Consider the following 20548-nt stretch of genomic DNA (forward strand, 5'->3'; position numbering starts at 1 on the left):
CAACTGATTCATAGAAGACCTCACATCCCACATAAACTTCATGCTACAACAAGGTTCCTTCCCTGAGGAATATAGTAACATCCTACTTACCCCAATATCTAAAGACACTAAGAAAAAAAACAAATGATCTCACCAACTATCGCCCAGTTGCGTCTATCCCTCTAGTAGTAAAATTGATGGAGAGCTTGGTGACCAAACAGCTTACGGACTACCTGGACAAGTTCTCAATACTACATGACTCACAAACAGGATTCCGATCCCACCATAGCACTGAAACTGTCCTAGTCACCCTCCTGGCCAAATTCAAGCAGGAAATAGCCATAGGTAAAAGAATACTCCTCCTCCAATTTGACATGTCGAGTGCATTCGACATGGTTAACCACAACATACTACTGAGACTCCTGGGCCACTTCAGGATAGTTGGAAATGCACTTAATTGGATCAAGGGCTTTCTAACCACCAGAACTTACCAAGTAAAATCAAACTCAAACATATCACCACCATGGAAAGCAGTTTGCGGAGTAACATAGTAACATAGTAGATGACGGCAGAAAAAGACCTGCACGGTCCATCCAGTCTGCCCAACAAGGTAAACTCATATGTGCTACTTTTTGTGAATACCTTACCTTGATTTGTATTTGTCATTTACAGGGCACAGACCGTAGAAGTACCTGAAGGATCATCATTATCACCAATACTCTTCAACGTGATGATGATGCCACTGGCAAAGTCCTTGTCCAATCGAGGTCTCAACCAATTCATCTATGCAGATTACGTTACAATCTACATTCCCTTCAGACATGACTTGACAGAAATAACCAATGAAATCAATGATGGCCTGAACATCATGGACTCTTGGGCAAACTCATTCCAATTGAAACTGAACACTGAAAAAACACACTGCCTCATCCTCTCAACCTAACAATTTGTGTTGGAAAATATTAAAAATTGCTTTTCAGTCTTGCTTTAATCGATAATACATTTTTAAAATCCCTTGTCTTTGACCCAAAACTGACTTTCCTGGTATATCTCAAAGAACAGGCTGGTATAAGATAAGGCACACTCAAGAACAATGTATTAGATAAGGCACCTCTTAAGAAGAATGTATGTCCCTGAAGCCAGTTTGTGCAGTAGGGGGGCGGGTACTCTTGAGGTTTGGTAAATAATTCACCTGGCCAGTGGTTTGTTTTCTTAAACCGAGAGAGTATGACTGCATCCCCATGCACATTTCTGGATAAGTTTTAGCTTAAAAAGGGGGCTTTTTGCAGCAGAGCCTTGGGGCTCATTCTGTGGGTGGACGCATCGTGCAGAAAAGACTTGTTCCTGATCTGGACGCTTCAGGCTTTCGCTGCAACGGGCCTCCCAGCTGATGAGTTAAGGGCCTGAATGATGTAATTCCTGATCAGTGATGATGATTATGTATGTATATATATAAATATCTTTCTTATTTTACTTTTCTATAGCCTTCCTTTAGTAATGTACTCGATTAGTGTATTTCTTAATCATTGTGATGCAGTAACAATAATGACTTATACACTCTCCAATTAAAGTGCAAATAAAGAGTTTCTAAAAGAATCTGTAGTATTTTATTCTGTGAGCAGGCTGTGGTGATCAAGTGAGCAGGCTGCAATACCGAAGCAATACATAATTACAAACCCGCAGCCATAAGCACCCCAGGACACACACTTCCTACTTCAGACAGCTTAAAAATACTCAGCATCATGATCGATCGCAACCTCACTCTCGAGAACCAAGTAAATACCGTAATAAAGAAAATATTCTATGCAATGTGGAAACTCAAACGAATAAAACCTTTCTTCCCGAGGGAAACTTTTCGAAACCTAATACAATCAATGGTCCTAAGCCATGCAGACTACTGTAATGGAATCTATGCGGGATGTAAAGTACAACTCACAAAAAAACTCCAAACCGCCCAAACTACAGCAGCCAGACTGATATATGGCAAAACACGATTTGAAAGTTGCACTGGCTCCCAATAAAAGAACGGATCATCTTCAAAATCTGCACTTTGGCCCACAAAATTATCTACGGCGTAGTCCCAGGCTACACGACAGACCTCATAGATCTACCAACCAGGAACAGAATCGGATCATCACGATCATACCTAAACCTACATTACCCAAATTGTAAAGGCCTAAGATTGGATCTAGCTTACGCATCTAGCTTCTTCTACATAAGCGCACAGCTATGGAATGGACGCCCAAATGTTGTGAGAACAATCCATGACCACTTAAACTTCAGGAAATCACTAAAAACTCACCTCTTCAAAAAGGCCTATCCCACAGATCCAATGTAAATCCTCACACCCAGCAACACAGCATAACTAATGATCGTACTCAATTGGCAAACGCCACTACGGTACTATGTAAGCCACATTGAGCCAGCAAATAGGTGGGAAAATGTGAGGTACAAATGTAATAAATAAATAAATAAATAAATGCATTGATCATATATTGTATTTGGAACTGCAAATTAACTTGTTAATTAAAAAATCTTTTATCTTGCTGAGAAAGTTAAGATGGATCCAAAAATTGTTTAGGGAAGCAGATTTTCAATTATTAATGCAAGCCTTACTTGATTATTGTAATATAATTTTCTTGGATTGCCCTACCAACCTACTAAAGAAGTTACAACATATTCAGAATGCGATAGTATAGCTGATCTTTTCTTTGCCTAAAACAGAGAGAGTAACCCCTTTTTTAAATTTGCCTCCACTGGTTGCCAGTTGAAGCTAGGATTTTGTTTCTATTCTTCTGTATTCTTTTTAAAATCCAACAAGGGTTTGCTCCATAGTCAAAATAGTAAAGCAAAGTGAGAGCAAACAATGAAAAGCATGTTTTTATAGCTAATCTGTCTCACAGTTTTTAACTCCCTCATCTCAGCTTTGCCTGCCAATCACTTTGTCATTTATTATTTCTTGCACTTTTTTCTCCATAGACAATCACATCCCCCTGCAAACCTGTTTCCCCGCTGGAATTTTAATTCCTCTGAAAATTCAATTGAGGGGCCCTTTTATTAAGGGGTTGGTGCACAACAATGGGCTTGCCGCACACTAATCTAGAACTACTGTCGGGCTCAGGGCCACTGAGAGACTGAGCTGGGCTTGGGGCAAGGCCGCCGTCAGCCCCCCCCCCCCCCGAGCATCATTGCCGCTGCTGGGCCTCCCCCTCCAGGATCGTCAACGTCACCGGGCCCCCCCAGGATCGTCACTGCTACCGGGCCTCCCCTCCAGGATCATTGTTGTCGCTGCTACCACCGGCCCCCCCAAGGATCATTGCTGTTGCTGCTGGGCCCCCCAGGAGCCGCTGGCCCACCCTCCCTGATCACTGCTGCCACCCGCCCTGGGTACCTTGGCTGACGGGGATCCCAAGGCCCCGCCAGCAGAAGAGTTATCCAGCGCTGCTCTTTTTCCTTCTGCCGCGTGGCCTAGGGGAAAAGCAGCCGCAGGGGAAGGCAATGCGGCAAACGCTGTGTCTGTTCCTCCAGGTCCTCCCCAGCCTTCAAGGGGGGCCTGGCGCCAGCGTTTTCTCTTTCCTGCTCCTGTCAGGACCCGATCACCCGGGCCTCCCCTTGGAGGCCCAGGGAATTCCCCCCCCCCTTTCAGTGGCCCTGGTCAGGCTACCACAGGATTTGACATGCTACAGTAGCAGTACCTGCTTCGGGAGGAAGGCTGAATGAGTCGGTTAATATTAGTGCAGACAGTCTCGTTGAGCCCGGATCAAAGACTGGCTCCCCTTCAACCCAGAAGCAGTACAGGCATGGAGGCAGCTGAAGGACTGCTATCTCGAGAGGAGTTTGTGGCAACCAGCCATGGAGGGACAGCAGAATAGCGACCCTTGGGTGAATGCCATGCTGAAGTTGGGTGATTATTTTTCCCTGCAATGGGTGAAAAAGGAGAGGATTCTGTAGGTAATATTTTTATATTTAGGGAGATTTCCAAGCCAGCTGTTGTCAATATGGATGCCCAGTAGCAAGTTATCATGATCTTTGACTCTAACTTTAAGAAAGCATTGACAGTTTTGAGAAGTGATTGTGTAACTCTCTCTTCCAGATTGGAAGTGCAAGGAGAGACATTACAAGCCTATGGTGAGAGGCTGGGGAAATATGAAGAGCAAACACCTTGCAGACATGATCATCTTACCTCCTAAGAACTCACTCATGGAAGCAAGGAACCACCTGACCCTTCACTACCCCAGATGTCACAAGATCCTCTCCAAATCCATTCACTCAGTGAATTTCCCCTATCTAAGCACCAAAGTATGGAATTCCGTACCAAAGGCAATAAGATCCATAACATCATACACTAACTTTCGGAAACAACTCAAGACTTACCTGTTCAAAAACTTCCTAACCTGAGACAACAGAAATGAAGCATCCTCATCCACATAACACACAATACAATCCGCCCCCACACATACAAACTAAGCTCAAGACCTCAACATAACCAACCATAAAACACAGCTAACCAAAAACCCGAACATAATCAACTAATCTTCCATGACACAAGAACATATCATACTCTACCTCTCACTCATTGTTCTCTCCCTTTATCCACTACTCCCGTACCTATGATCTCTCTCTCCAAAACCTCTACTCCCCCAGCTAGTCTCAAAATTGTATCTCACTACCTCCACAAAGTAACATTGTAAGCCACATTGAACCAAACATGTTTGGAAAATGTGGGATATAAATGCTGCTATAAATAAATAAATAAATTTATTAATTAATAGGCTCCCACTGCATGGCCTTCAGGAACCTAAATGGAGACACCCAGTTACAGAATTGCTCCCTAAGTACACCCGTGCTAACTGTATGATTATCAGCACAGGGTAGGTACCGTGCCCTAACCTCAGTGGGCAGTCCACACTTATTCTCCACCCATAACCTGTCCAGTTCCTGCCCACTAACATAGGATGTAGTTAGCATGTGCTGTCTTACAACCACTGAAACAGTTACAGTACTTGTGTGGTAACAGCACATGCTAATCCACAAGTAAGCCGATGGTAAAAAGTATGAAACTTGCTCATAGTTTTGTCATCGGTTTATTCAAGGATGCAGGTAAGTCAGGTTCAGTAGGCATGAGTAGCTGCACATTGTCCATGTAGATGTAGAACTGAGTTTCCATCAAGTGAATCAGCTCAGCTAGCTTGAGGTAGATATTGAACAGAATAGATGATAGTATCGATCCTTGTGGTACCCCGAAGGTCAGTGCCCATGGTGGTGATGAGGTGTGCCAAACAGTCTGGAGTGTTGTCTATCTGACAGATAGGAACCTGAACCAAGTAAGTACTATGCAATTGATACCTGTTTTTGCCAGCCATGCTAGGATGATATTGTGGTCCTCCCCAAGCAGATACACAAGTATACATATATGTATGACACTGCCTTATTGCAGCGACCATCAAGCACTTCCCATGTTGTCACTACCTTTCTGACATTCAGTTTTACCAGTTTCATCAATCATTTTCAGAAGCTTATTTAAGTCCCCCAAAGTGCAATTCTTTGTCAGAAATTCAGCAATAAGTCACTTTGCACTGTAATATTTAATTTCTTGCAAAAACGTAATAAAAACTCTATCTTCTTTAATAAACACCACTTTCAAGTTAGTGTAAACAATGACAACATACTAATATCACTTGCGAACATAAGAACAGCCATATTGGGTTAGACCAATGGTCCATCTGGTCCATCTAACCCAGTATTCTGTTTCCAACAATGGCCAAGCCAGGTCACAAGTACCTGGCAGAAACCCAAATAGTCACGAGGAAAAATGGGAAACATTAGCACTCCACAGTGAATAATCAATGAAAGATAAAGGAGTACTTAAAGAGGAGCAAAAATGGCAAGATACCTAAAGTGTGTCATAAAAAGGGGTATATACCTTTGTTACCAAAATTGAAATTTTAACCCTTTATTTTTTACCTTTATTTGGATTTTTCAATTTTTTGTTGATTAAATCAAGCATGAAGCATCATATGACAGTCATGTAGGCTACTTATAACCCATGGTTATTTCAGATCTGCAGCACTTTTAAACATCTTGATCATTTGCCTCTAATGCTATCAAATCTTGACCTATACACATACATTTTAATATTTCATCTGAAGAGTAAAAATTAGCAACCAGCAAGCAAGTGCTTAACTGAAATATCAGAGTCACAGCTCTGAGAACAGATAGTTGCTCCCTCTCCCAACTTCAATCACTAGCACATAAAGAGGGGCATAATCGATGGTGGCTGGCCATCTATATGGGTGGCCATCTCTAAGGCCGGCCCCGTAAAGCGGCATACCCGACCATATTATCGAAACAAGATGGCCGGCCATCTTTCGTTTCAATAATACGGCCGGGGCTGGCCAAATCTCTACATTTGGGCCGGTGTTAGAGATCGCTGCCATTGGTTTCCCGCAGATAATGGAAACTAATGGCGGCCATCTCAAACCCGGCCAAATCCAAGCCATTTGGTCGTGGGAGGAGCCAGCATTTATAGTGCACATGCCAGGACACCAACCGGGCACCCTAGGGGGCACTGCAGTGGACTGCACAAATTGCTCCCAGGTGCATAGCTCCCTTACCTTGTGTGCTGAGCCCCCCAAACCCACTCCCCACAACTGTACAACACTACCATAGCCCTTATGGGTGAAGGGGGGCACCTACATGTGGGTACAGTGGGTTTCGGGTGGGTTTTGGAGGGCTCACATTTATCACCACAAGTGTAACAGGTAGGGGGGATGGGCCTGGGTCCGCCTGCCTGAAGTCCACTTTAGTAACCACTAAAAACTGCTCCAGGGACTTGCATAGTGCTGTGATGGAGCTGGGTATGACATTTGAGGCTGGCATAGAGGCTGGCACAAAAATGTTTATAATTTATTTTGGGTGGGAGGGGGTTGGTGACCACTGGGGGAGTAAGGGGAGGTGATCCCCAATTCCCTCTGGTGGTCATTTGCTCAGTTGGGGCACTTTTTTGAGGACCAAGTAAAGCCGGCCAAGTGCTCATCAGAGCCGGCCTTCTTTTTTCCATTATCGGCCGAAGCCGGCCATCTCATAACTATGCCCCCGTCCCACCTTCGGTACACTGCTGACACGCCCCCTTGAACTTTCGCTGTCTCTGCAACGGAAAGCAGTTGAAGCTGGCCAAAATCGGCTTTCGATTATACCGATTTGGCCAGGTTTATGAGAAGGCCGGCCATCTCCCGATTTGTGTCGGAAGATGGCCAGACTTCTCGTTCGAAAATAAGCAGGAAAGGCATTTCGGTTCCACAGAACCTGCTTCTGGGGTAATTCAAAGAAAGATTGCTGTAGGCTGCTTACAATCAAAAGTCGCATTCCATAAGCAGCACCATTCTAAAAACGCCTTAGTGCATGGGAAAGACCTGAATTGGGACACACTAAGGCCACTTTTTACTGCAGCTTAATTAAAGGTCCCCGAAGTTAAATGAGGTTCCCTTTTATTTCCTATCACCAGTTATATCTTGACTTGGACTTCCTCTGTAGGAAGAAAAGACGACGATCACAGGCACCTCCTTACATTCCAGTTTATTTTTCCCTCCCTTTTCCAAGAGACGCCTACTGCTTGGGCTTTCACTGAATAGACCACTGCTTCATTACTTTGTCTGAAATTACTCTGGAGCTGGGTCCCAAATGTTCAGTTATTGTAAGGAAGGCACATGACGGCATCCTGCTACAAACTCATTACTCAAATGTTTTTTCTACATAGTGGTTGTTAATGCACACATACATGCCCATGTGGGTTCTCAGCTGTGCTAGGGATGAAGCTTTTTTTAGTATGTTGCTTTCTACTTCTCCAAATAATGTACTTTCAAAAAATTAGCAGATGACTGAGAAAGTATATAAAGTGTATACACATTTTCAAACCTTGTTTTTCACAGACTTTTCTCACAAATGCAGAATGAGGAAGTCTCTTTCTTAAACAGAGATCCCCTTTAATCTCCCTGTAAGTATTATTCTACACTTCCCCAGTTGTAAAGGACTAAAATACAAACTTGTACACTGTGAAGATGAAGCTTCTGCTCCCACTTTCCAGCAGGCCTCACTGGCCTGTGGCCTCTGAACAGGACTCCAACTGGTCTCTTCTCAGCACCCGGAGCAATCCAACTTCAAGATCCTGGGCCCCTTTTTCACTCAGTGTGAGCTGGTTCTCAGTATGCAAATTGTATGCAGATTAGCATGCTACCCTTTCTTGCTCAGGGTGACCTGGTTCTCCAGAGGCAAAATTAAACAGGTCACACCAACAGCATATTCCTCAGGCAATTCTTTATTCCAGCCCCTGGGCATGCTTCTTCTAGCTTAAATACTTTATACATTCACATGTCTTCACCTTGAGCCTCCCCACACAGATACTCGGGCTCAGTACTAAATTCAATACTTTGGGGACTTCTAACCCCAGGCTTTGCAGCCTGCTTCTCAGTACTGGGAGACACAGCCCCCCCACTTTTGGACACACAGTCCTGGATACACAGTCCTACTTCTTCTTTGGACACCCAGTCCTTCCTTTGAACACACAGTTCCTCTAAGTACTGAGGCTACACAATCCAACACTAATGCTTTAGGGACTTCTTACCCCAGTCTGCTTTTCTTCCTTGAGCACACCGTCCACCACAAGTCCATAGGGTTTAGCCAGTTCTTTCCAGGGGGATCCTCTTGCTTCAGCTACCAGCTCTCCTCTCTTCCTTTCACAACTCAGGTGGGGTATAAAGTGGTTAATAGCTAAACAGGACCCAGCCCATAACCGCCTGCACCTGTAGCTATCCCAGGACTCTCCCCGGTCCTAGCGACCTCCACCTATGCACTCCCCTACTGGCACCCTCTAGTGACGCACCCGGACATTCTGGACATTTTTTAGGTGAACAGCACCATCTAGGGTCCTGCCCAGGATAGGTCGGCCTCTTACTTATCACAACACGCGACTTCCTTCTCCTATATTAGTATGCAGTTGTGGAACGCACTACCAGCAAACCTGAAAGCAATCGACGAAATATCCAACTTTCGTAAATCCCTGAAGACGTACCTCTTCAATAAGGCCTACAAAGAGACCCCATAGCTCAACTATACCAACTCACCAATCCACTCTAATCCAAAAATCATCTTTCTATACCTATTTTATTAATACTTCTTTCCATCCTTAATCTCTTTGCATCAACAATTGTATCTGACATCCTGGTATGGCAATACCATAACAGACCTCTGTAAGCCACATTGAGCCTGCAAATAGGTGGGAAAATGTGGGATACAAATGCAATAAATAAATAAATTATAATTAAAGGCATTACATTTCTTATCTCAGACCCACTTTACCAGAGCTGATATGTTTGATTGGCCTACTCATAATTGCTGATTCTCAAAATACTCTCTCATATACTAAGCCAAAAGTACTTTCCAAACTTCAAACAATGCTCATGGAGTACAAAAATTCCTGAAAGGGAAAAAGCCTCAGTACCCTCACCTCCATACATAAGCTTACAGGGTGAAAAGGACTATCAGGGTAGTCTCTCATCTCAGGTATAAAAAACCCTTTCAAGTCAATTGTTAAAACTCCATTTGCATAAAATTTGTAGATCAATATTTAAATGTGACAAAAACAAGAAAGAGTCAAAAAGACTTAACTTTCAAAAAAAGGAGTGCTTTTCCACTTCTATGAATCACAATTGCAGCCAGTTGTTTGTAATCCATCATGATAAACTACAGACCTACTCTCTCTCTGCTACTGCCAAAGATGCCAAAAGTCACTGCTACATCAAAAGTACACTTGGCTAAGATCTTGTAGTCACTTAGGCAGGGTGATGGCCTGGAATACTGAGATGACAGTAATACATTACAGTCCATTATGTGGCCTCTCTTCGCACACTTCTTTGGAATATTTGAAAATGATCTTTCTGTGTGGTAACCAATTATTTGTTGGTGGATGGGGATAACCACAGCTTTTAAGAGTATTCTAGTATAATGATGACCTCTGTAATAATAAGATAGCATGCAGAGGACATCTCAGAAAAATGGCTGCCCTTATGAAGTACGCCTGAAGAAGGCTGTGCTCCAACTTCATCTTGGGGCATGGAGGAACAGATGAAGTCTGTCTTGGGTAGCAACAGGGTAAAGGCACAGTGCAGAGATGGATGGCCTGGAATAGGAGGCTCTGTACTGCTTACTAAGGTCTCACCTCCTGTTGCTGTTCTGGCGTTTCTGCCTCACCCACTTTCTTTTCTTGTTCTCTCACTCACTTTTTCTCATTTTTGGGCCAATGCAGAGAGCCATATGGTAGAATTGTTCACAAATGGCTTAACACACGGCTTTTACCATGAAATTAAATCCAACATATATTGTTGCTATCCGAATACATGCTTCTGAACCTTGAGTGTCTAGGTTAGGTCACAAACCCCCTAATTTCTATACATGCGCACACACAATGTTACGTTTAGCATGCAAAGTTGCACTTTTAAGTTATAAAATAGTGCCAGTTATGCATGTAACATAATTTAATAATTAGTTGCTAATTGGTCTTATCAATTAATGGTTATAATTGGTACTAATTAGCTGTTACATGCATGCTCTTAGTCGGGATTCTAGACATTGAGCATGCAAAGTCCATAATACTCAACTGCAAAGGGGACATGGACCTGAGAGGGGCATGAGTAGGTCAGGGGCGTGCCCAGCACTAACATGCAAATGTTATAGAGGTACAGGGTCAAAATAACCCTGACATTATAGCCCAAACAAAAAAGCCCCATCCACAAAGCTTAGAAACAAAATAGGCCCGACAAAATAGACCCTGACAAAAAAGCCTGCCCACAATTTGACTCCTGACAAAATAACCCCGACAAAAGGGCCTGACAGGGGTAGAACAAACTGTGAAGAAAATTTAGTGTTCCTGTGTTCAATGAATACTGATCCCTGGCCAACTCTGGAAGCATAGGCATCACTGCAAGGGGGGTGGGGGGGGGGGGGGGGAAATGCCTCAGCCCATCAAAACCTTCCTCTCTCCTCACTTATTCAGGGCTGGCAGCAGCATGAAGGGAGAGAACTGGACAATACTGAATGGTGGGGGAAGAGAGGCTGAGGGGTGATGGTAGAGGGAGGAGTGGGCAATGCTGGATAGTGGGGGGGGGAGGGGCATCATTGGTGGACAGACATCTGAAAGGGAGATTACTGCATGTGAAAGGATGGGATGGGAAGGAGGGAACGCTATATATGAAGGAAATGGATGGGAAGAGGGGAGAAATGTTAAGTGATGATTGCACTTGTTTTAATCTCGCTCTCCTTCTTTTCATTAAGGGTTTGTTCCATTTGGATAGCCGATACTTTTTTATTTTTGAGAAGAGCTAATTTGTTACAAAACTATTTTTTCTGGACACAGTTATAGAATAGTAGCAGTTAGGCATAAGTGAACATCCAATATCCTGAACACATATTACAAGATAAGTGTGTTTTCTATTCCTTTCAACGCTTTTAAGATTTTGCTGCATAGTGAATGCATTCAGGAGGTTTTTTTTTCTATTGTAGTGATTAGACTGGGTTAAGTTGTTTTACTCATAGTAGGGCTGTATAGTATGCCTGTCTGAGCACATGGTTTTCCCCTTTTTGAAATAATTTTATTTGTAGAAATAAAGATCTATGTTGTTTACATTTTTGTTTTCTTATAGTGCCTCTTGGTTGCTAAGCAGTTTTTGTATGTATAGGTAATAGATTGACGGTTTGGCCAGCATGCATTTAAAACTGTCAAATCCTGGAAAGAAATATAGCCACCATCTTGAACCATTTTTTCAATGGATAAATCTTTCTGTCCATTTAAACTAGATAACTAGATTTAGCTCCTTGGCTGGTATAGGTTTTCACTGCATAGAATCTAGCTGTTCAGCAACTCAGTCCTTTGAATATCATCCCCTTAGAATGAAGCCGGTGTTTACCATGTGTGGCAAACCTTTTAAATGAACTTTAGTACACAGCCTCTCAAAAGCTGTTTTGCAGAGTATCACTACTCAATAATTGTCTGATTCCTCCCTGATGCACTGTAACCCCCTCCCCCCCCCTTCTGGGCTTATCAGGAATAAATCTCCATTGTAGAATTCGGGAAGGCATTGCATAAGAACTGTCAAATTGGTCCATTTTGCCCAGCTTTTTATATCTGACAGAAGCATGCAATGGGTGATCGCATGTGACACAAGGTGTAGGTTATATGTACTGTGGTACATCCCTCTCCCATGCCCTTCTACTTTTCAGGAATCTTGAGAATGCAATATCCAGGAAATGGCCTGCAAATGCAGCAGAAGGAAATAATGAAAATAATATATAGTTTCAATGGTAACAGTAGTATAGATACATGGTTGAGTGCAAACCAGTTGAATGTTGGTTGCTTAGGTTGAAATATTGCTTTTATGTGCTATTTCGTTATCAGTCTAATGAACAGGAACACACTTACAGAATGACCCACAGGTTTCCATTTATCATACACAAATCATAATCCTCATCTATCATAAACTGCTTTAATTAGAGTCTTTAAGCCATGCACACTGAAGACAAATTTTTGGAAGAAGACTGTTTCTGCAAAGTTACTGAATGTATCTGGTTCATTACATAAAAGGTCACAGACTAGCGATTCGATAAGATGGTCCTTTATGCACAATTTTATACTATATTTCAGATTTTAGTATTGTCCAATTATAAAACACAGGGAAGGTAACTTTCAAAGCTTTTTATGTGATGGTTCCAGATTCCTTTGATTTGGTAAGAGAGAACAGTTGCAAGATTAGTGAGTTCCTCTCAGACTACTGCAGTGGGATTTATGCAGGCTGCCAGGAGCATCTACTGAGGAAATTCCAGACTGCCCAGAATACTGCTGCAAGACTCATCTTGGGCAAACCACGCTTGGTTTCTGCGCAGTCCCTACGTTTCAATCTATACTGGCTACCTGTGAGAGAACGAATCGCATTCAAGATCTGCACTCTGACACATAAAATAATCTACGGCTTAACTCCGGAATATATGATTCCTCTCATAGATCTCCCGCCTAGAAATGCCATCACAACAGCACGTACCTTTTTACAACTACATTATCCATCTTGCAGGGGTATTAAATACAAGCTTCTTTTTGCCTCTACTTTCCACTACTCCAGCCTGAAGACTTGGAACGCTCTTCCCCTGTACCTAAAATCGCAAGCTGACCACCTTCTTTTCAAGAAGCTGCTGAAAACGTACCTTTTTGAACAAGTGTATTCCATTAGTAATTCTGCTGTTTAGCCATCCTAATTGCTGCTAACGTTTTATCTTTATTCTACTGCTAAATTCATGTGTTGTATCTTTTAACTTTTGTAATTCATGGAAGCCACATTGTGTCTGCATTTGTGGGAAAATGTGGGGTAGAAATGAACCGTAAATAAATAAACCTGGGTTGATAGGACAGAAGAAGTATTGTACTCTTCCTCCATATTTCCAGCTCATCTGAAACCAGGGCAGGGATGTGAAACCATGAGCCTTCCCTTATAGCCACCTCATACCCCCACCCCCAAACATATTCATTCTGGTCATTGCAATGACAATACTCAGCCAGGGGCTATGCATAAGGGTTTTTTCTGAAGCAGAATAATCATGAAATTAATTACAAGAGCCACAATTCCTTCCTCTTCTAGCAGCTGTGAACACTACCTCTCAATGTGGGAGTTGAACTGGGAAACTACCAGACTAGACCTGGGTTCTGCCTTCATAAAATGTCCATATGAGGGCTCATCACAGCAGTCAGGAATGCAAAATCCAAAAGCTGGTTCACAAGCATTAAACAATAAACTTGAAACTTTATCTTGAATTGTGAAACAGCATCCTCTAGCTAGCTTCTCCTCCTTTCATATCCATCTAGAGCATTGAGAAAGGGAACTCCAGTAACAAAAAAAAGAAAAACTGAACTACCCTTTTCCCCATAGTTTCTAAAACGTGAACCACAGCATACAACATTGGCAGATTGCTTCTAGAAGGCAGAGCAGGGGCTAGTTCAGTCTTCATTAAAAAAAAAAAAAAAGGAGAAGCAAGCTTTATTAACTAGTTTCCATAGTGTACAACCATTTTCCCCATAGGTTTAAACTGAAACTTTCTTCTAGAGGCAGAAACTGAACTTTAACAACCAAGAGCATTAAAAAGGATAGTAGCAGGGCATAAACTTTGTCTTAAAAGAACGTTACTTTCTGTTCTTACCTGGAAGTGAAGTAGCAGTGCTACTAACCAGAATTAGGTGTTAATTAAGGTATGAGGAAGATAATATAGTTGCAAATTACTGTGTTAGCTTCAAAGGGTCTGTTTGAAGCAGTCCCCTCAGAATCAAAACTACATAGAAAGGAAAGGTCCCAGGAAACTTTCTTTTTGAGAAGCTCTGAGAGAAAAGGACATTTCTCTGGTTAAGTGAACATTTTTTGTACTCTGTGCTTTGGTGATTTAAAGGTTGGGATTTAAAAGTGGTAAAGTAGGTTTATAGATAAAAACAGAATTTAAAAAAGCAAACTTTATTAACTAGTCTACCTACCCTTTTCCCCCTAGTTTCTAAAACTTGAACTATAGCATACTGCATTAACAGATAGCCTGTAGAGGACACAGCAGGGCCTAGTTCAGCTGGGTGGCTGGTGGGCATGAGGATCGCCTGGTCACTTGCCTGCCTGGTGTGAAGGTGACGGCTCTCACTCATCACCTAAATAAGATTTTAGATAGTGCTGGGGAAGAGCCTGCTCTCTTTGTACATGTGGGTACCAATGGAATAAGAAAATGTGAGAAGGAGATATTGGAAGCAAAATTTAGGCTCTTTGTTAAAAAGCTGAAATCCAGATCCTCTGGGGTAGCATTCTCAGAAATGTTCCCCGTTCCACATGCAGGCAAGAGGCAGGCAGAGCTCCATATTCTCAATGCATGGTTGAGATGATGGTACAAGGATGAGGGATTTAGATTTGTTAAGAACTGGACAACATTCTGGGGAAGAAGCACCCTGTTCTAAAAAGGATGGACTCCACCTTAAACTGGGATGGAACCAGGTTGCTGGCACTAACTTTTAAAAAGGAGATACAGTAGCTTGTAAACTAAAATGGGGGTGGGGGAGCCAACAGTTGCCCAGGAGTGCATAGTTAAGTGTAGAGTATCTTCAAAGGATACTATTGAATTGGGACATTGGAAAATCCGAATAGAGAGGTTTCAATAATGGTAAAAAAAAAATGCCAGGAGTGTTTAATGGAAGAACAGAATAAAGGATGGAAATTATCCTTGTCAACTTCAAAGCAGCTTGTAGATGCTAGGAAAAAAATCAATTTGAAGTATCTATGTACAAATGCTAGAAGCCTAAAAAATAATGGGGTCTTTTACTAAGGCTCGCTGGCATTTTTAGCGTGGATTAAAAATAGGTGCATGCTAAAGATGCCAATATATTCCTATAGGCGTCTTTAGCGTTTAGTATGCACCCATTTTTAACCATGCAAAAAATGCTAGCGCGCCTAAGTAAAAGACCCCTTAAGATAGGAGAGTTGGAATATAATAGCACTAAATTAAGAGGTAGATATAATAAGCATCTCAGAGACCTGGTGGAAGGAGGACAATTAATGGAATACTGTATTTTTATTTATTTATTTTATTAGGATTTATTTACCGCCTTTTTGAAGGAATTCACTGAAGGCGGTGTACAGGAAGAATAGATCAAACATGAGCAGGAGGCAATGAGAGCAGTAAAAATATTCAAACAACAATACAAAGTATGGCATGGTATACTACTTGCAATGACAACACAATATGTACTAGAACATTATAATTGGTAGTGAAGGGTAAGGCAAAGTTGTAACATATAGATGAGTAAGAAAGTAGGAAGAATTAGAAAGTAAGGTGATTGATTTGAAGCAGGGATGTAGCCAGACAACAGATTTTGGGTGGGCCTAGGCAAGAAGTGGGTGGCACCAAGTGTTCTCTCCCCCCCCCCCCTTACCACCACCAAAAAAAAATATCTCAGCTGGCGGGAAAACGCCTCTTTCCACCTTGGCAGTCTGCAGCAGGCATGCACTGAAGACTGAGCATGCGCAGGTGCCAGTATCAAGGAGAGTAGCGTTTTCATTACCATCAGGGGGAGGTCTTCAGCTGGTGGAGCTGGGGATCCCCACCAGCTACCACTAAACGTGTGCTACTCTTGGGTGGGCCTGAAGCCTAAGTGGGTGGGCCCTGGCCCACCCAGGCCCACCTGTGGCTACGCCACTGAAAGAAATTTGCACGTGAGGTCAGAGAGATGGTTAAATATTATCTCAGCTAGGGTAGGAGTGGATAAACATGTCCTGCTACAGCATATGCAGCCCGAGTCAATCCTTGTGTGTTTGAGTGAGACTAACAAGTTAGTTACTTCTTCCGTTAAAGGCTTGGTTGAAGAGCCAAGCTTTCACCTGCTTCCTGAAGTAGAGGTAGTCTTGTGTTAAGCGGAGCCTTTCAGGCAATGCATTCCAGAGTGTGGGGGCTACTCCGGAGAAGGCTTGCTTGCGGGTATCACATCGTGTAATGTCTTTTGGAGGGTGTAGTTAGTGAAAGTCCTTGGGAGGACCTTAGTGTCTTTGGCGGTGTGTGGAGGATCATCCTATTCTTCAGAAACTTGGGGCCATTTCCTTTCAGGGCCTTGAAGATCAGACATAGAGTTTTAAATTTAGCCCTGTATTGTACTGGTAGCCAATGAAGTTTTTGCAAAAATGGTGTGATGTGGTCACGTCGCTTGCAACCTTCTATGAGTCTTGCTGCTGCATTCTGAATCAACTGGAGCTGGTGCAGGCCCTTTGTAGTCAGACCACTGTATAGTGCATTGCAGTAATCCAGTCTTGATGTTACCATGGCATGCACAACTGGGATAAGATTTACCTTCTCGATGTAAGGAGAGAGGCTGCGTAGCTGTCGCAAATAGTAGAAGCAGCTCTTGAAGGGTGCTTGGATTTGGGGAATCAGAGTAAGTGTTGAATCTAACTGTATTCCAAGGTTCCTGACTTGTGATTTGAGGGGGAGTTCATACTTCCCAAAAGGGATTTTGATGTCAGGTATGTATCCACTTGTGTTAGGGACCTGTGGAGTGCACCACAAGCCATGCTTACCATCACCTGGGCAGCTCACCTGCAGACAGCTCTTGGATCCCACCTGCTCACCCTCAGTTCCTCAACAGCTCTCCTTTCATTCCTGCCGCCCTGGGGGGGGGGGGGGTAAATCTTTTATTTTACCTTAAGTTGCAGTGGCAGCGGCACCAGCAAGCTTGCCTCTAGCTTTCCCTTCCCTCTCAGTCTCAGTGTCCCACCCTTGCAGAAAGAGGAAATACGTCATAGGAAGGCCGGAGAGGAGAAATTTCTGGAGATGGAGGGGAGGGCAGGGCCCAGGGAGAAAGGAGAAATCACTGGACATGGAGGGGAGGGCAGGGGAGAGAGGAGAATTGCTGGGCATGGATGGATGGATGGAGGGGGCGGGGAGAGAGGAGAATTGCTTGATATGGATGGATGGAGGAGAGGGCTGGGGAGAGAGGAGAGTTGCTGGATATGGGTGGATAGATGGATGGATGGGAGGGCAGGGGAGAGAGGAGAGGTGCTGGATATGGGTGGATAGATGGATGGAGGGGAGGGCAGGGGAGAGGAGAGTTTCTGGATGATGGATGGAGGGGAGGGCAGGGGAGAGAGGAGAGTTGCCGGACATGGATGGAGGGGAGGGAAGGAGATGCTCATTGAGGGGAGGGGAGGGGAGAGGGGATAAATGCTGGACATGGATGGAGTGGAGGACAGAGATGAGAGGAGAACTGTTGGATAGGGGTTGAGGGAAGGAAAGACAGAGGAAGGAGATGAACACGGATGGAGGGGAAGGGAGAGAGAAGAAATGCTGGACATGGATGGAGGGAAGGAAAGACAGAGGAAGTAGATGCACATGGATGGAGGGGAAGGATGACAGGAGAAATGCTGAACATGGATGGAAGGGAGGGAAGTTCAAAGAGAATCCACGTAAGTGGAGAACTCAAAAAAGTACCACGGAGTAACTCACAGCGAGAAATATCTTTAATTAAAACAAGGTTATTGAGAATCAAAAATGATTCAACACAACGTTGTGTTTCGGCTGGAGGGCCTGCATCAGGAGTCTGTGTGCAAACTTCAGAGTAAAAACATCAAAAGGTGAAATCGTAAGCTTCTGTAAGGCAATTAGTCTTATCATCGATCAGCATATACAACCAACGGTCTTTCTAAAGACCACCTTTCTACTTTTATTGCAGATTTTACGAATTAGAAAAGGTTAAAAAAAGAGTGACCAAAATGATAAAGGGGATGGAACTCCTCCAATATGAGAAAAGGCTAAAGAGGTTAGGGCTCTTCAGCTTAGAAAAGAGATGGCTGAGGGGGGTATGATTGAGGTCTATAAAGTCCTGAATGGTGTAGAAAAGGTAGAAGTTAATTAACATAAAGTAACATAGTAACATAGTAGATGACGGCAGAAAAAGACCTGCATGGTCCGTCCAGTCTGCCCAACAAGATAAACTCATATGTGCTACTTTTTGTGTATACCTTACCTTGATTTGTACCTGTCCTTTTCAGGCCACAGACCGTATAAGTCTGCCCAGCACTATCCCCACCTCCCAACCACTATCCCCGCCTCCCACCACCGGTTCTGGCACAGACCGTATAAGTCTACCCAGCACTATCCCTGCCTCCCAACTACCAGTCCCGCCTCCCACCACCGGCTCTGGCACAGACCGTATAAGTCTGCTCAGCACCATCCCCACCTCCCAACCACCAGTTCCGCCTCCCACCACCGGCTCTGGCACAGACCGTATAAGTCTGCCCAGCACCATCCCCGCCTCCCCCCACCGGCTCTGCCACCCAATCTCGGCTAAGCTCCTTAGGATCCATTCCTTCTGAACAGGATTCCTTTATGTTTATCCCACACATGTTTGAATTCCGTTACCGTTTTCATTTCCACCACCTCCCGCGGGAGGGCATTCCAAGCATCCACTACTCTCTCCGTGAAAAAATACTTCCTGACATTTTTCTTGAGTCTGCCCCCCTTCAATCTCATTTCATGTCCTCTCGTTCTACCGCCTTTGCATCTCCGGAAAAGGTTCATTTGCGGATTAATACCTTTTAAATATTTGAACGTCTGTATCATAACACCCTTGTTTCTCCTTTCCTCCAGAGTATACATGTTCAGGTCCGCAAGTCTCTCCTCATACGTCTTGTAACGCAAATCCCATACCATTCTCGTAGCTTTTCTTTGAACCGCTTCAATTATTTTTACATTCTTAGCAAGATACGGCCTCCAAAACTGATTTTTCACTTATTCAAAAAGTACAAAGACAAGGAGACCCCCTATGAATTACATGGAAATACTTTGAAAACAAATTGGAGGAAATATGTTTTCACTCAAAGAATAGTTAAACTCTGGAACTCGCTGTGGGAGGATGTGGTAACAGCGGTTAGTGTATCTGGGTTTAAAAAAAGGTTTGGACAAGTTCCTGGAGGAAAGTTCATAATCTGTTATTGAGATGGACTACTTGCCCCAAGATTGGTAGCATGGAATGTTACTACTAATTGAGTTTCTGCAGGGTACTTGTGACCTGGATTGGCCACTACTGGACGCAGGATACTGGGCTAGATGAACCATAGGTCTGACCCAGTATGGCTATTCTTATGTTCTTAACTATAGTATATGTAGTTTATATAGGTAAATGGGGCTAAGGGTGGGTAGGGGGATTCAATTCCCTTACACGCAGAGATGTACAGAGATGCCAAGTTACCCAGTTTCAGACCAGACCTGGATTTCTGACCACCCCATCCTGGTGTATTATGGGGCTTGCAGCACTGATTTCAGTGAGAAAGATCAGGCACTAAAAATCTTACACTGCTTTGGGATGTAAGATCAAAACCAGAACTGACCAAAAATCTCCAAACTGGAACTCGGTAACTTGACATCTCAGTACATCTGGTATTTGAACTGCACTAAATCAATGCACCTGCCCCTTTTCCAGTGTACCGATAGAACTGCCCCTTGTAAAGCTGCACACAGAAGAGAAATAACTAAATATTTGCATGTTCCACATCCTGTTGACTTTTTACAACATTGAGCTTTAGTCCAATTTATTCATATTTTGCTTTCACCCTACTTGCCCCTGCTAAAATCCAACGAGCTGATGCACTTAAGCATTGATGGTGGGTCATAAGCTGATTGTTTTTATTTATTTTCCTGGTTATAGCGTCTAACACTTTGAGACTGCAATAAACAAGAATATGCACTTCAATGATATAATATATGAGCAGGAATCCAAGAGCTGAAAGGTTAGCTAATAGCTAACTCTTGATGTCAACAACAAATGTGTACTTATTTACATATCTGTCTTTCTATATGACTACTTGTCAGGTTTAAGTGGAGATAAATCCATTGAGTAAACCTGGCCCCTCTTCTGATAGCATATTTATATTCCCTGAGCATATGGCATGCTAGAAGTTGCTGTTTACAATTATATACAGTGTCGAGAAAAGGTTTGTTTTCCTCAAGTATAGTAATGAAAATG

The 20548-nt window shown here is 43.2% G+C and overlaps 1 protein-coding gene and 2 long non-coding RNA genes across 4 annotated transcripts in view; 1 reads left to right on the forward strand and 2 right to left on the reverse strand.

Moving 5' to 3' along the window:
- Window positions 1-20548, reverse strand: part of UNC5C (unc-5 netrin receptor C) — a 644470-nt gene that overhangs the window by 220893 nt on the left and 403029 nt on the right. The window lies entirely within an intron of this gene.
- Window positions 940-18153, forward strand: LOC115461118. Of its 2 annotated transcripts, none has more exons than XR_003940665.1 (3): window positions 940-1023; window positions 11694-11698; window positions 18144-18153. It is a non-coding gene; the product is annotated as an uncharacterized LOC115461118 (long non-coding RNA). The 2 variants fall into 2 exon arrangements; XR_003940664.1 differs by lacking the exon at window positions 11694-11698 and adding an exon at window positions 9694-9699 and having other exon boundaries at window positions 941-1023.
- LOC115461119 lies at window positions 945-19925 on the reverse strand. The gene is made up of 3 exons (XR_003940666.1): window positions 19914-19925; window positions 14422-14431; window positions 945-1020 (listed from the first exon to the last, which is right to left on the reverse strand). It is a non-coding gene; the product is annotated as an uncharacterized LOC115461119 (long non-coding RNA).

Source organism: Microcaecilia unicolor, chromosome 2 (genome assembly GCF_901765095.1).
Source record: "Microcaecilia unicolor chromosome 2, aMicUni1.1, whole genome shotgun sequence".
Lineage (NCBI taxonomy): Eukaryota > Metazoa > Chordata > Amphibia > Gymnophiona > Siphonopidae > Microcaecilia > Microcaecilia unicolor.